The sequence below is a fragment of the Haemaphysalis longicornis genome, unplaced genomic scaffold (genome assembly GCF_048455015.1).
Source record: "Haemaphysalis longicornis isolate Haplotype H1 unplaced genomic scaffold, Haemaphysalis longicornis Haplotype H1 scaffold_13, whole genome shotgun sequence".
In the NCBI taxonomy this organism is placed as follows: Eukaryota; Metazoa; Arthropoda; class Arachnida; order Ixodida; family Ixodidae; genus Haemaphysalis; species Haemaphysalis longicornis.
The window spans coordinates 19,799,611-19,816,989 of record NW_027526233.1 but is presented as its reverse complement, the minus strand read 5'-3'; the positions used below and the strand labels follow the sequence as shown (position 1 = coordinate 19,816,989).

The 17,379-nt window shown below is 47.2% G+C and overlaps 1 pseudogene; it reads left to right on the top strand.

Moving 5' to 3' along the window:
• The first annotated feature begins 5,625 nt into the window (after nt 1-5,625).
• LOC144163733 (uncharacterized) overlaps nt 5,626-17,379 on the top strand; it is a 69,463-nt pseudogene continuing 57,709 nt past the window's right edge.

Here is a 17,379-nt window from a genome sequence, read left to right as displayed (position 1 = left end):
AGTGCTGAAATATACCAACCCCAGTCATGGTAGTCTGAAGCAACGCAAACAACAAGGAACTCAGCGCATAGGATTGCTACTGAAACTGGAAGAACGGAAGCGTATTTCGGCACCGCTGACTGCGCGCCTGTCGAACTGCGCCAACAGAGTAAGCGCTTCCGTTCTATCGCCGCAAATATCCGAATAGCAAGTGCCTTTCCAGTACTTTGCGGAAAGAGCAGCAAGCAAGAATTAGTCTTTAGGCGGTGTCTGCCTATATTATGGGTGCTTCTCCTGCAGGTTTGTTCATTTATTGTGGCCATTGTTTTCATCGCTCTAACAAATCAGGTAATTTATTGTGGCCATTGTTTTTCATCGCTCCAACAAATCCGTTCAAGAAATTTACTTTTTTATCTCTTTGTCAAATATTACTTTCAAATGTAGGACTTTCTTTTTATTGCTGAACTGGACTCAAATAAATCTGAACAGAATTTCGGTCATCGGTACTTTAAATGAACCTAGAATTATGAAGAAGAAAATTCTACCACATTACGCTAATGAATATACATAGGGTTAAATCGCGAGCATATTACATTCCAAGGAATACTTTCACTATGACACAATCCATTGTGCAAGGCTATTTGAATAGGGCTACCGAAGGCCACCTGTTGGGGATTTCAACGTGCGCCTAACTCTAGACGGTTTCGAGTATTTAAAAGCTAATAAAAGATATATTAGATATATTCGATTCAAACTAAAAAGACATTGATAACCTTGAAAAAGATAAAAGATTAGCTGTCCGCTTTATATGCAAATTGTGATCGCTGCCTTGCCTCCCCCATCAATATAAAAAAATTAACAGAATCCCAACATTGGAGTCTCGAAAAAAACAGCCAGGCTGAAATTTCTCTTTCATTTAGCGCAAGGAAGTTCACGACTTGACGCATCGGCCTTACCCACTTCATCAACGCGTCCCACGAGGCACTATCAAGTTCACGCCTATCTCGGGGCACACTAACACATTTATGTATTCGTTTTTTTCTCAGGACTATACGCGACTGGAACAATCTCCCCCTGGAAATCGTTTCTTCTAGTAGCATGTTGAAATGTATTGATGAAATGTTTGATTTCTAAAAAAAATAATTTTCACATATGTACCGAATAAATTTGTACTGACTTGTTTACACGCTTTTTTACCTGCTAGAAATTGTGTAACTGGTCTTAACACAATGTACCACCACGAATCCTGCTTAGGGCAATTCCTGGCCTGCAGTATTGTTTAAATAAATAAATAAATACGATAAAGAAACAGAATATACTAAAAGGTGTCCACTTCGAGAGAAAGTCAAGCTAAAGTCAGCCACAAGAAGGTCTTGTCTTCGACGGAAAGTGGAGCTGGCACTCCACCGCGTCAACCTCTCCGCAGATTTAGGCACGAAAAACAGGTTAAGCAAATGTGTACTCGCATAGCCTCATTGTCACAGTTAGATGTTGCTGCCAAAATCCCGGCCAATCTCCACTAACGAGAAAGCTGGAAAGGGGTGAAGCAAGCAGTGTATAACGGCTATATTGGCGCCTTGGCGTTTTTGCCCACGGGAATGAAACCGTAACGGTAAAAGTGGGGAAGGCAAGGATGCAGTGTTTAAGGGTATTCTTGGTGCCTAGGTTTTTTTTTACAGATATCTCACAATTGGGAGGTACAGGTATTCAGCTTTGGTGTAAAGGTCGTGTTTGTAAGCACGAAGCGTTCTAGAGCGAGGCATTGGACAACGATTGTCCCTGTATTTTGTTATATGCGTCACGTTCTAGGGTGACGCACTAAAAAACAAGATTCCGAGAATTTTAGCACCGTGGCTATATGATGCTACGCTCCCATAAGACGACAGCGACATGAGAAGCCGACAGCTGAGCGCCTAAGGCGCTTCACACGTAAACAAAATATTGTTAGACACAACGGCAAGCTTAAAGAAGCACTGCACACTGCTAGATATTGTCATGAAGCCAAGGACGAAGCTGTTATCTTCAAGAAAAACAAGTTGATTGGAGCGAACTTGTGTTCCCCTAACAACACAAAGAACACACAGGCGGCAAAGCAGCAGTCAACCGCGGCTTCTCCTCTGCGGGAAATTATCACTCGGCGCGAGGGTTTCTCGAATAGTCGAATTGTATACAGAACACTGTAGATCAACGACGATCACTCTAGGCTGTTCACGTTAGTTCCGAATGCTGTCCCTATCAGAAGAGATAACACATGCGGCACAGAAAGAACGGAAGACGAGCCTCTCTTTGCACAAAGACAACACCGATAACACCGACCGGCGCAGGCGAGCGGCAAAAGCAAACCACAAGAAGACTACAACCTCAACGCCTCGGCGTTGAGGTCGTAGTTTTTTACGTGCGGAAGCATGGCGCCGAGCATCGCAGTTGGCCGTCTTCCATAGACAAGCTCGACAGGTGTCATCTGTGTAGTTTCCGGGGTCGCTGTGTTGTAGGCAAACGTGACACAGGGGAAGACTTCGTCTCAAGTCTTATGTACAACATCTACATACACAGACAGCATATCCGCAATCGTCTTGTTCAAACGTTCCGTAAGTCCGTTCATTTAGGGGTGGTACGCTGTCGTTCTTCGGTAATCCGTGTTGCTGTAGCGTGACATTCCTTGCATAAGCTCCAAGTGAAGGCTGTTCCGCGGTTCGTGATTAGGACTTCAGGAGCTCCATGTCGTAGCACAAATGGGTAATTAAGAACTTCTCCACTTCTTGTGCATCCCCGCTCGGAAGAACGGCCGTGTCTGCATAGCGCGTCACGTAGTCTGTCGCTAGGACAGTCCACTAGTTCACGGATCGTGACGTAGGTAATGGGCCCAGAAGGTCCATCAAATCTGTTCGAAGGTCCTCGATGGGACGGCGATCTGCTGCAGAAGTCTGGCGTGTCTCATCGGTGGCGTTTTTTGTCGCTGGCAGTCATCGCAGCGCCGGACGTAGTGAATGATGCCAGAGGTAAGGTGGTGCCAGTAGTAACTCGCCTTGACTTTTCCAATAGTGCGAGCTGTGCCGAGATGCCGAGAAACGTTTCGTCGTGGCGCGTTTCCAAAATTTTGTCAGGAAGGTCCGCGGGGATGACAAGAAGGTAATTCGTTCTTGCTCTGAGGCTGAAATTCTTAACGAGGACGGAGTTTCTCATGCTGAATACTGGTAACTAGCACTTGAAGGTCCTAGGAACGGCGACGGTGCTTCCCTCGAGGTAGTAGATTATTACTCGTAGGTCAGAGTCGGCACGCTTCTGGGCGGCTAGGTCGTTCTGCGTAGCGATTCCTAAGAACACGCTGTCTTCATTAGTCTTGTGGTGGTGGGTCGACGGGGGCGCGGAACACGCAGTCCGTGTCGGAATGTTTCCTGCCGAATTTGTAGAAGATTGGAAAGTCGAGCTCTTGCAGGCGCAAACTCCACCGCCCAAGACGGCCAGAGGGGTCCTTCAAATAGGCGATCCAACACAGCACATGGTGGTCGGTCACAACCTTGAATGGTCTTCCATACACGTACGGGCGGAATTTCGAAATGACCCATTTAATCGCGAGGCATTCTTTCTCAGAGGCAGAGTAGTTTTTTTCTTCCTTGGACAGACCACGGCTGGCATAGGCGATTACTTTTTCGCTCACGCTTTGCTTTTGGACTAGGACGGCACTCAAGCCTCTATAACTGGCGTTCGTGTGAATTTCTGTTTCGGCGTTTTCGTCGAAATGAGACAGCACTGCCGGCTTTGCAGGCATTTTTTCACTTCGCAGAAGGCTTTTTATTGGTCGTTTTACAAGCTGAACAAGGTGCCATTTTTCGTCAAGCGCGTGATTGGCTCTGCATTGCGGGCGAAGTTTGTGACGAAGCGCACGTAGTATGCATCTCGCATCCCCTTCTTGTCTTTTGGCCTTGGGAAGTTCGCAATGGCCGAAGTTTTTGCCGCGTCAGGCAGGGCTCAACGGCGTTGACAACTTGGCCCAAGAATTTGAGTTCCTCGTGCTTTAGCGTTAACCCCGACTTAGGAATGGCCTCTGGTACAGACGCCAACCTTGCGAGGTGTTCGTTGAAAGTCCCGACGAATTCCCCATCGTCTAGGTATACGACACAAGTGTGCCACTTTGACCCAGCTGTCATAGTGTCCATGACTCTTTGTAACATTGCTAGCGCCGTGCACAGAGCAGATGGCCTCACCTTGAACTCGTATAGGCTGTCCGGGGTTTTAAATGCGGTCCTCTCTCGGTGTCTCTCTTCCACTTCACTTCACCAGTAGCCGGTCTTCAGATCCATCGATAAGAAGTATTTCGAATGGCAGAGACGGTCCCGGGCGTCGTCGATTCGTGGCAGGGGATACGCGTCCATTTTAGTGATTTTGTTCAGTAGCAGACAGTCAACGCAGAACCTTAATGTGCCGTGTTTTTTTTTCTTAATGGGTATGGCCGCAGCAGCCAAGGCGCTTTTCGATGGCTGTACCCATGCAAAAATATTGTATGGTCAGCTATAGAAAATCCTTTTTATGGTCGTCTTTAGCGATTTGGCCCAAACGTCTTTAGACTTTTCTATGGCTGTCTTTAGCGGTTCATATCGCCATTCCTATAGGTGTCTTTGGCTTCCTCTATAACCGGTTCTACGGCTGTCTCCAGCTATTCTTATCGACATTCCTATGGGTGTGTTTAGCTTCTTGTATAGCCGGTTATATGGTTGTCTTGAGCTATTCGTATCGACATTCCTATTAGTGTCTTTAGCGTGTTCTATAGCCGGTTCTGTGGTTGTCTTTACTATTCGTATCGAAATTCCTATCTGTGTTTTTAGCTTCTTCTATAGCCGGTTCTATGGCTGTCTTTAGCTCTTCTTTTGATGTCGCTGTGGCTATAGAAGAATATAAAGACACCCATAGGAATGTCGATAGGAATGGCTAAAGACAGCCATAGAAATGTTTAAAGATGATTGGGTCAAATAGCTCAAGACAACCATAAGCAGGTTTTTCAACAGCCGACCATACAATATTTTTGCATGGGCTGCCGCCAGAAGAGAATCACCACGAATTGAAAGACAGCGACAGCAGCAGCCGCTGAGAAATTATTAGCACACTGCCATGCCAGCATAGAGCCTTGCAGATCTCTAAAACTTTTCCTGTGGCACTTAGGTTGTGTGCCAAGCTGCATTCTGTAATACATGTTCCGGGAACAGTTCAGCTATATAGGGGGAGTGCGAGGCTGCGATTGCAAACACTTCCCCAGTTTTCATTCACAAAAGGCTTAAACGCGGGCATTCAAGGAAAGCAAAACAAAGAGGTTTATTTGTTTCACTTATTACATAAATTGCTACTATCTACGCTACTTCACCACCTGTAAACAGTTGTTCACATACGCCGATTGAAAAACACAGCACACGCATTCCAACACTTTGGCTCACGCTTACATTACTTGCTCGACAGCCACACTCACTACGCGGCACATTCCCCGCGAACGCCCGCCGAGGCACAAACACCTACAGATGCTGGGTAGTCCACAGAAACGAGAGCACTCAGAAGTCGTTCATTACACTCAGTACACAACGCACACAGCTGCAATTACGGTGGCACAAATGGAAATGCACTCTCAATAAAACAATGAAAACGGTCGCACACAATGCAATGATAAAAAAATGTTTTTCCAAGGCCTGTTTGCGCGATGGCGTGCTCCGTGCGACCGGCCTCAGCTGCAACGAGGCGGCGGAAGATCTCAGGATCAACCCCGCAAAAAACATCATCGTGGCCAGCACCCCCAGCATGGAGCGTGCAAGTAAATACACCGCTGTCAAGGAGCTCCACTTCGGAAAAAATTCCTACAAGGTCACCGCTTACGCGGCGCCTCCCGAAGACACCGTCAAGGGGATCATACACAATATACCAGAGTACGACAGTGCTGACGACATCACAAGGAGTCTTGTCTACAAGAAGAATCCAACGATTCTGCAGGCCCGGAGAATGGGCCGTACTAATTCTGCCATTATCATCTTTGAAGGCACAACGGTGCCGCATTATATATTCTACCGCGGCGCCGAATATCGCTGCTTCATCCACAAGAAGCGACACGAACTGTGTGACGGGTGCGGCAGGCTCGGTCATCGCGCGGACGTCTGCCCAGCACCCGACAAAAAGATCTGCAAGATCTGCGGCACCGACTTACCGCTTGAGAAACATCAATGCGAACCCAAGTGTGCTCTCTGCGGACGGGATCATCCAACCGGCGACAAGAAGTGCCGACTGCGATTCCAGACTCCCTACGTTCTCAAGAAGCGCAAGTGGGAAAAGCAACAGCAACAAAATAACAACCGTCGACGACAACAAAACGGCGGGCGCAACGGAACTTCGACGTCGTCCATACTCCATAAGGACTGGCCGAGCGAAGCGACAACCGGCCAGCGTGGTAGATCGGGGTCCTTTCGACGGCTTCCGCAGCATGAACGACCTAGCAGACGGGACGTGAGTCGCGGGCCAGGCACCAGGGACAACTCGGCAAGCAGTCAACACCTGCGACACCGGAGCCCCAGCATCGCTGGCCGCCAGAATCACAGACGCAAGTCGAGATCCCTGTCTCGAAACGGAAGACAGCCGAGCGGAGGCAACCAAACAAACAAGGTGAGCTGGGCAAACACGGTCTCTCACCGCAAAGCCTCCCAAAAGCGCAGCGCCCCTACCACAGGCGTTCCTGGTTCTGAACATTGAGATCAACAGTCCGAGATTACAAAAATTAAGCAGATGTTAGAGCTCGTCATCTCGGAAAATTCAGCCCTCAAGGCGGAAATAGCTCTACTCAAGGGAACCAGTGCGGAATCAACGACATCCTATTCCCCGCGCAACCTAGGCCAGGCGGGTACTAATTCAGGACAACCCAACCAGTTCATTACGTCAGCTAAGGAGTCGCCTGAAATTATTTCAGAACACAGCTCTGCAGACGCGATGGACGACTCACCAACGGGCTCTCCACCGTCGAAACGCAAGGCCAAAGAATCAACCCCCACTAGTTCTAGCCAGCCCGCACACTCGGACTCTAAAACTTACGTCGATGAGGACATGCTCGGCCAATTTGGAGAAGACCTTAGTAAGGCCATAACCGAGAATCTCAGCATAAAATTCAAGGCCATGCTGGCGGAATTGGCCGAAAATATCGGCTCCCAAATTTCTCCACTTAGAGCTAGAGTTACAGCCTTAGAAAGCACCACCACGTGGATGGGCAGGGATGGAGGAACAGGCCCCATGAAATCAACAAAACCCTACTCCCGTCCAACCTCAGCGGAAAGCTCCAAAAATCCTCACGACCATGTCTAATCGCTCACAGAAGAAAACCCGAAAGCCAAGTACGCTTGTCGTATGGCAATGGAACTGTCGAGGATTTAGGAGGAAACGCGCTCACCTTGAACAATTTATTAGGACCAAGGATGCAAGCGAAATGCCTGACGTCGTTTGTCTTCAAGAGACCGGTGTTTTTGCAAAGCTTAGCAATTACAAATCTTTCGCAGACGTAGAAGAAGACGCCGCTGGTGTTAACTCGAAGCAAAAACCCATGGTAGCCACTCTCGTGAGGCGAAACATTCCGGCGATTCGTCACGATGCCGGGGTGGGTGCGTCGTCTGCGGCTCACATCCTTGTTGAATTAATTCCAGACAGCAAACACAGAACACAGACCATATTTATACTTAACATATACAGCTCCCCTCGAAACGCCCACAAATTCGGTCAACTTTTTCGTAAAACCCTCGAACTGGCCAGGGGAAACACCCTAATAGTCGTCGGAGATTTCAACGCTCACCACACCGAGTGGAGATATAAACGGGACACGATTAAGGGGCGAAACCTCTGGCTCGATGCGCATAGAGAGGGTCTCACCTTAATCACTGACCCCACACGGCCCACCCGCATAGGAAACAGCGTGAATGGCGATACTACTCCTGACCTCGCCTTCACGAAAAACACACGCAAAGATGCCACTTGGTTCAACAGTCAAGAAAACCTTGGCAGTGACCACTACATCGTCGTGATTGGGGTCGAATCTATGGTCACTAAATACCCGTACGGTAAGGAACTCCACCTTATTGATTGGGACGCCTTCCGCAAAATACGGGCCGCCGAACGTACCTCATCTGACGTTGCGGGCAGCCCTGCCATCGAGGAGATATCTGACATTCGGGAATGGACAGAACAACTCTGCAGGGATGCCAAACAGGCTACTAAAGAAATACCGGCAGATGCAGGTCTTTATCAAGCCGATGCAAAGCTCCTTCACATTGGGAGGCCCAGCGCAGTTTGCACCAGTGACTTCGGAAACAAAAGCTAAATCGCAACCTGAGGCGGCGCCTCGCTACTCTCAATCGCGACATTGAAGATTACGCAAGTCAACTAACACGTCAAAATTGGCACAGCACGTGTGATCGAATGGAATATGAAATTGGACTCTCAAAGACCTGGAATATTCTACGCTGTCTGATCGACCCTGACAATAGTAAAACCACACAGAAAAACAACCTCAACATACTTCTACACAACTTTAAGGGTTCCGACACCGAGCTGATCAAGACAATTAAGGATAGATACTTTGGAGACTCCGCACGTGAGGTCCTCCCTCGCTACACGGGACAGGAAAATGACCTCCTTGATCGACCCATCACTGTCAGCGAAGTACGAGGGGCCATCGTAACCCTGCGAACCCGCTCGTCGCCAGGTCCAGATGGCATCACAAATAAAATGCTCCGAAATCTGGACGATGAATCAATTGAAGCCCTCACCCGCTATATGAACGTGTGCTGGGAGCGGGGCCAAATACCCGACATGTGGAAAACGGCAAAGGTGATTATGATTCCGAAACCAGGCAAGAAACTTCAGCTCGAAAACCTCAGAACGATTTCGCTCACATCTTGTGTAGGGAAATTAATGGAGCACGTCATACTCAACAGGCTCAACAGCTACATGGAGGACAACGGTCTTTTTCCGCACACGATGATCGGCTTTCGACCAAAACTCTCTGCGCAAGACGTGATGCTTCGCCTCAAATACGATGTCATAGACGGGGTGCGCTGCTCACCACTTGACACTAGAGCAATTTTGGGTCTTGACCTCACAAAGGCCTTTGACAACGTTAAACACTCGGCTATCCTCACGAAGCTGAGCAAAATCGGTGTCGGGACAAGAGTCTACGAGTACATCAGCAACTTTCTTTCAGACCGCACAGCTACCCTCGCTGTAGGGAGAATGGAATCCGATGCGATAAAGCTAGGGAACAGGGGGACGCCCCAAGGCTCTGTCCTGTCCCCTTTTCTCTTCAACGTCGCCATGATTGGTCTTCCTGAAATTTTAAACCGAATTTACAGCCTTCAACATAGCCTTTACGCAGACGATGTTACGCTCTGGGTCTCCGGAGGCAGCGACGGCCACATTCAGGACACGCTACAACAGGCAATCGAAGCAGTCGAAGATTACGTCGGCCCTCGCGGTCTCAGCTGCTCTCCGCAAAAATCGGAGCTTTTACTATATCGACCAACCAGTCGAGGGCGGCGCACAGATAAGACACCTCCGGAAGTCCATCTCTTCGCTGGTGGTGGAACCCAACGCATCCCCATAGTCACAAGCATACGGGTTCTTGGCCTTCGCATACAGGCGAACAGACACAATTTCGAAACTATCCTCGCTCTCAAAAAGAAGGTCTCTCAAATCACCCGACTCATCTCCCGTATTGCAAACCGCCATCACGGCATGAAGGAACTCAATCTAGTAAGATTAGTTGAAACTTTTGTTGTAAGCAGGATAACGTATGTCACTCCGTTCTTAGACCTTAAAAAGGACGAAGAACACAAAATCGACGCTCTCATTAGGCGAGCTTACAAGCAAGCTATCGGGATACCGCTTACCGCATCGACCGAACGCTTCGAGGCACTTGGGCTACACAATACGCTAAGCGAACTCATCGAAGCTCGACGCTTAGCGCAACGAGAACGACTTACGTACAGCGCGACTGGACGGCACATCCTCGACTCTATTGCAATCACTTACCCGAGTACTGCCCCAACCAAGGTCCCACTTCAACCAGCCATAAGAGAAGGCATATCCATACCACCCATTCCAAAAAACATGGATCCCGTGCGCAATCTGGAACGAAGACACGCGCGGGCCAAAGCCCTCCACAAACAGTACGAAAAATCACAGAACGTGGCATACGTGGACGCAGCCGATTACGAAGGCCGCGACGCCATGGCATTAGTGGTAGTCGATCGGCAGGGAAATTCCGTAGCTTCCGGCTCGATTCGCACGAAGGAACCGGAAGTGGGAGAAGAGGCGGCCATAGCACTGGCAATGACGGCCTCCGCAAATATCAAATATGTCATCAGTGATTCTAAATCTGCCATTATAAATTTTTCGAGAGGGCGGATCTCCCCAGAAGCGTCTGCAATTCTCCCATCTGGCTTCCGTCGCGATGCGCGGACCGGCAAAATCTACCTGATATGGGCACCTGCCCACTCCGGCCTGGCCGGGAACGAGTGCGCGCACGATGCTGCTCGAGGATTCACTGACCGAGCTGACATCGACCCTAACACCCCATTCGCCCATTCGCTCCGATGGTCGGGTAGGGATCGGCTCGTGTCCTACAGGGACATTAAAAATCACTATCGTCTGGAACGGGCCCGTTTCCCCCCTGCTCACCCGTCACTCAACAAGAGGCAATCCGTCGTATGGCGGCTACTTCAAACAAACTCATATCCAAACCCGGTTATGTATAGCTACTGCTATCCAGGGCAACATTCGGATAAATGCCATAAATGTAAAGAAAGGGCAGATCTAGCACATATGCTATGGGCCTGCCCGCAGGCGGCTATACCCGCGCGCAGAATCACTCGGGCGGAGCAATGGGAGACCGTGTTGCTCAGCCACGACCCAGCGGATCAAGTCTGGGCCGTCCAGCTGGCCGAAGGCGCTGCTAGAGCCCAAGGGCTCTTGGCCGACGCCTAGGATCACCATTCTCTCCCAATAAAGTTATTTCTCTCTCTCTCTCCAAGTTCACTCAATTAGTTCCTTGTAAGTTTTCTCAGTTCGCAAAAGAATAATTCTTTTTGTCACATCACCGCGGCCAAATCTTCACTTTTGTGTACGCTGCAATGCCCATGTGGTGCAGGGTAGTTTAGAAAAGTATTCGTGAACACCAAAAAACGTCCCGCATTTCTCGCACTATCGAGTCTCTTCAGTTCGTAAGATCACTCACCCTGGAGTTTTGCATACGATGAAATTCCTTTCACAGTATCGCAGGCATCCATTTTGGATGACTTAAAGTTGATGGTGAATAAATCGTAACTCTGTCACCGTAAACACCGAAATTTACGACACCGAAAAGCGACACATTTGCTTGGCGTCACACCATTTAGACGAGCACAATGCCGTCGAGTCATAAGTTCCCAGCTCCAGGCAGCACTTGCCCGCGCACATGAGCAAGGAGACGAAATGCGGCTGACTGATTACATCCTGGTATAAGCAGGTCCATCGCGATAGAAAATAGTGCGGAGATACGTGCCCATCTTTCGATCTTTTTCTAACTTGTTCACTAAAATTTATTTTTTTCGTAAATGCAAGATCGCTTAACGTTTTGTTTTCTTCATCCGAAAAAGTTGTATCTGTTATCAGCACTCAGGGAAAATTGTCTGTCACTAGCATTGCTGCGCGCAGGAATACTAACACAGCGCGGGCCGCACGGCCATGTCCTCCGGTACCCATCGCCAAAACCAGTATGGCAAACAAACCACAGAAAATAAAACAGGAAGCAGGGGTGTCCCCTGTGCCTTTTCATCGCTTCCTAGAATTTCCTCACCGTGCCTCCTTCGGTCCGGCGTGGGTCGCTCTCCCACTTTCTCAATGACTACTAATCTGAAAGTGGGCGTCGCGGGAGAAAGAGTGCGGTTGTTCGCAGCTTCCACCATATTTCTGAGAGAGCGTAAAATGGGCCGCGAAAGTTATTTTCAATTTCCTTCGACGCTGTCAGGAGAGAAGACCGCTTTTTCACTTGATCGCGGCACAGAAGAGCCGCAGAGGAAGAATTCGCCGAAGTTATACGTCTTTCGGTCAACGTTCATTTGCAAGCTTTGCCGACGCGCAGTATCCAAAGTTGCAACCTGAATTTGAGCATTATCAGTAGCTCCCTTTATTTCTACTTTTCCCGTATTGTTGTTATAATAAGTACGTAACCTTATTGAACAAATACGTTCGTAGAACCGGCCGATGAACCTCACCATCGTTATCCAATTTGTGTTGTAGATGTAGCTAGGTAAATCATGTATGATTTTCGCGTCATAAGTCATGGCAGTCGCGCTCACACGCAACTCTTGCTTTTGATGCAGATAAATAATTCCTGCTCCGTCTTTGCGAAACGTACCAAACCAGCAGAATGGGATTTAATGGTTGCTTGAATTATACTTTGTAGGCTAACACTTCTCGATGAGCGGCTGGAGACTTGGAGCCTTATGTTCTATGTAGTTAGCTAAAGAAGCCTTTATGGATTCAGTCATGTAAGTTTTGCACCAAACGCTTTGCGAATGCCAGCAAAATGTTGCTGAATTGTCACACGTTTAAAGTTTTACAGTTATATATTGCACTGTACCCAGCCGCAGATGCTTTTATAGCTGCCTCTCTTTAGCTTTAAAGCAAATTCTCTGCAATGGCTGGCAGAAGACAGCCGTATGGTTCCAAGTTTGTAGACGTAGAGCTAAACAACGTCCTATATCCAGCTAAATGAGCTTTTATGGCTTTCTCTCTACAGCTTTAGGACGAACAAATTTCAATAGCTGGCAAAAGACACCTGAATGGTTTCAAGTCTGTAGACTTATTGCGAAACAATGGCCTATAGCCAGCCGAATGAGCTTTTATGGCGTTCTCTCTGTAGCTTTAGGACGAACTCTTTTCAATAGCTGGCAAAAGTTACCTGAATGGTTTTGAGTCTGTAGAGTTAGAGGTAAACAACAGCCCATAGCCAGCCAAAAGAGCTTTTGTGGCTGTCTCTCTTTAGCTTGAGGACATATTTTTTCCAAAAGCTGGCAAAAGACAGCTGAAGGGTTTCAAGTCTATAGACCTAAAGCTAAACAATGGTCTATAGCCAGCCAAATGAGCTTTGCCGCTGCTGGTCTATAGAACTAAAGCCATACATATTTCTTTAGCTGGCTACAGCAACCTGAATAGCTGTGACTCTATAGGCTAAACACAATATGGTGTTTTATAATCGTCTAAAGAGAATTGTATGGTTTACAGTCTTTATTGTAGGATCTATAAAAACTTTAATAGCTGGGTATTGCCTAATTGATGCCTTTTTATAGGTGACCATAGAGACCCATAGGTGGCCATAGCTCACCATACATTTTGCAATAGACGCCCATAGACGTGGGCTCGGCAGCACGGCAGTCATGGCCCGTGCTCACACGCAACCCTTGCTTTTGATGCAGATTCTTTGCGTGGCCGGACATCACACCCGTATCCAGGGTTTCGAGAAGGCTGCCAATGGAAGCCTGGCCTCCCCGGCTACATACCATCTGCACGCCTTGACCCAGACCCTTTGGACTCCCCCACGACCCGTGCCGCCGGATTTCAGCCCCCAGTACAGCGCCATCACCGTACAGCGTTAGCCCCTCCCCTGCTTCCGTCTATCCTGGTGCTGGTAGTAACTTGGTCACGAGGCACCGACGCTTGACTGATGTCACTCCCAAAAGATAAAAACATCAGGAAAAGCGGCGCGCTCTCCAGTGGGCTCGGCAGCACGGCAGTCATGCCCGTGGCACGGCAGTCATGGCACGGCAGTCATGGCAGTCGCGCTCGCACGCAACTCTTGCTTTTGATGCAGATAAATAATTCCTGCTCCGTCTTTGCGAAACGTACCAAATATGTTGCCTTGCTTGTGCTGCCGAGCCCTGGCTGTTGCGTTGTGATTGCTGCCAACAGCTTTTATGTCCTCCGAGCCCTTTTACTGCTGTCCGGACATATTGAGGAAAACCCCAAGCCTGTAACTCGGTCTTTTTCTACTCCAACTTGTAACGATATTATGCCTGTGTTCAGTGCTATCCAATCCAGTCAGGCGTCCCTACTTGAAGAAATAAATCAATTCGCACTACCCTATCGCAAAGTGATCAAAAATTTGAAGAAATAACTAAAAGACTTTCCAAATTCGAAGAAGACTGCTCAGCCAATGCCGCCATAAAAGAAAAAGTTGAAGACTTACAGACTCTGGCTCAACAGAACTGCGACAATATAGCTACCCTAGTTGCTCGGATGGATGGCTCTGAGGACCGGCAACGACGCTGTAACCTTGTGTTTTATGGCTTTGAAGATGCTGCTGACGAAACTTGGGCACAATCGGAGAAGCGCATCATTGATTTGTGTAGTGCGAGCCTCGGGACTTCACTCCAGGAGACAGATGTTGAACGCGCCCATCGAATTGGTCGTTTTCAACAAGACAAACATAGACCCATCATTGTCCAGTTCAATCATTTTAAAGACCGTGAACGAGTACTAACCAACTCCAAAAAATTAAAGGGCACTATCTACAGCATAGGTGAGGAGTTTTCTCCGAGTACCCGCAAAGCCCATAAACATCTTCTTGAATTTGGTAAAGCGTCGCAGAAAACGTACAAGCTCCATTACTACAAACTAACCATTGGTGATACCATCTACATTTTGATCATGCTTCAGAAAAAGGAATTCCACGCCCTCCATAGCTATCTCTTTCCGCCGGCGCACAACCTAACGCAAACACCGAACTGCTGTCAATCGTATACACCAACATACGAGGCTTCTTACCGAAACGAGATTCACTTTGCAACCTTATCGACATGACCGAATGCAATATCGTTCTGTTAACTGAAACTTGGCTTAACCCTTCCATATCTGATTCTGAATTAGCTACTTGTTTTCCCGGCTACACCATTTTTTGGCGTGATCGTCATGATAAACGGGGTGGTGGAATTCTCATTGCCGCTCACACAACTTTAAATTGCACAGAGGTAGCCGTTCACTCTCCCCTTGAAATAATGTTCAACTGCAAATTTTAATACCACCCCGTCATCATTGGAGTAAGTTATCGCCCTCCCGACGATAATGCTTCATTTGTTACTAGCTTCCCCGATGTACTTTATGTCTTGCATACCTCTTATCCTAACATTCTGGTTATTTTAGTAGGCGACTTCAACTTTCCTGGAATAACCTTGCCCGGCATCCCTCTAAATCTTTCGAAACACGATGTTGATAGTGACTTTGCTAACACGTGCTGAACAATTCGTTTATGCCAGCTTGTTTCTATTCCAACACGAGTTACAGAGCATTCGGCGAACATCCTTGACCTTGTCCTGACGTCACATCCCACAAACGTAGCATCTTTAATTTCCCTCCCAAAGATAAGCGATCACGTTGTACTGCATGCCACATTTTCAAACTATCTACCACGGCCGAAACTTACCAAGAAGACAATCACACTTTACGATAAGGAAAACTACACTGCTATTAACAAGGAACTGTCCATATTCAGTGATTGGTATCTAACTAGTTTTTTTCAACGCCCCCTTGAAACTAACTGGTCCTTGTTCAAGAGTAAAATGCATGAGCTGATTAATAAGTACATTCCCACTACCACAATCACTGAACGGCCATCCTCACCTTGGTTCAATACATCCCTCAAGCGACTTAAGAACAAAAAAAAGCGTTTTTACCGTTCCGCTAAACAGTCGAAAAGCGCCAGCGCTTGGAATAGATACCGCAACGCGGCTAAATTATTCAAATCACTTCCAATGAACTCCAAGCGTTCCTTTTTTTCTTCCACTTTGCCTAACATATTACGCAGTAATCCAAAGCATTTTTGGAAAGCCAATAATCCTAACACACAGCGCTTCTTATTATTGCTTCACGAAAATGGTACCCCTATTCCTGAACATGCCGCCCCCCATGTACTAAATTCCCTCTTCTGCTCTGTCTTTACTTCTGACTCAAATGATACGCTTCCAGACTGCCCTCCTTTTGATAACCCAGTTATGCCGGACATTGCTTTTAATTCTAACGGTATCATAAAATAATAGATGCGTTGAAGCTTACTTCATCTGCCGGTACCGATGGTATAAATTCTAAAATTCTAAAAAACACTATGCCCTTAACCAGCGTTATCCTTTCACACATATTTCAGCAATCACTTTCATGCGGTGTGGTGCCGGAAGACTGGAAGCTCGGCAAGATCATTCCTGTCCCAAAGAAAGGTCCAGCATCTTCTCCGAGTAATTATCGTCCCACTTCCATCACTAGTGTATGCTCTAAATTATGGAACATGTCATATATTTACATGTTGTACAATTTCTCAATTCCGTAAATTCATTCACCCTAGCCAGCATGGATTTCAAAAAGGTTTATCATGTGACACTCAACTTGCTCTCTTCATTAACGACCTTAGTTCCAGCATCGACGTTAACATACCCGTAGATGCCATTTTCCTTGATTTTGAGAAGGCTTTTAACAGAGTATCCCATCAAAGGTTATTTCTCAACCTCTCGCGCTTTAACCTTAATAACCTGGTATTTAATTGGATATGCGAGTTCTTAAATAATCGCCAACAGTTCGTTTATGCTAATAACCATTGTTCCTATCTTTCCACTGTGTCTTCAGGCATACCTCAAGGTACTGTTCTCGGCCCTCTGCTTTTCCTAATCTACATTAATGACCTGCCTAATAACATATCTTCTAACATCCGCCTTTTAATTGACGACTGTGTAATTTACCGTCCTATCCGCAGTACTAACGGCTCCGCCATCTTACAATCAGATCTTTCTCTGGTGCAGTCATGGTGCGAAAAGTGGCTCTCTCCTAGTATTCAGAAAACATGTGTCCTGTTCATTCACCGTCGCCCGGCTTACTCACCCGTTAAATATTCTATATTTAATTCTGAAATTACACAAGTTAGTTCATGTAAATACCTTGGCATTACCGTAACTTCAGATCTCACTTGGTCATCTCATGTCATGAACATTATCAATGACGCTAACCGTGTACTTGGTTATCTTTCAAAAAACTTGCGACTCGCTCCGCCTTCCGTGAAACTTCTTACTTATCTAACACTTGTCCGCCGAAAGCTGGAATACGTATGTGCCGTTTGGGATCCCCATCAAATCACTCTTACTAACACAGTTGAATCAATCCAGAACCGTGCAGCCAGATTTATTTACTCAGATTACTCCTATCTAACCAGCGTAACTGAACTCAAATCTCGAGGTAATCTTGTTGACCTAGTGTCGTGGAGCAAAATTCACAGACTATGCTTTTTTGATCGCTTTTTTGATTCCATACACCTTAACCCGGCTTTCATTCCTGCTCATCGCCTTTAATGTTGACTAAACCTTTCGAAAGCTGTTT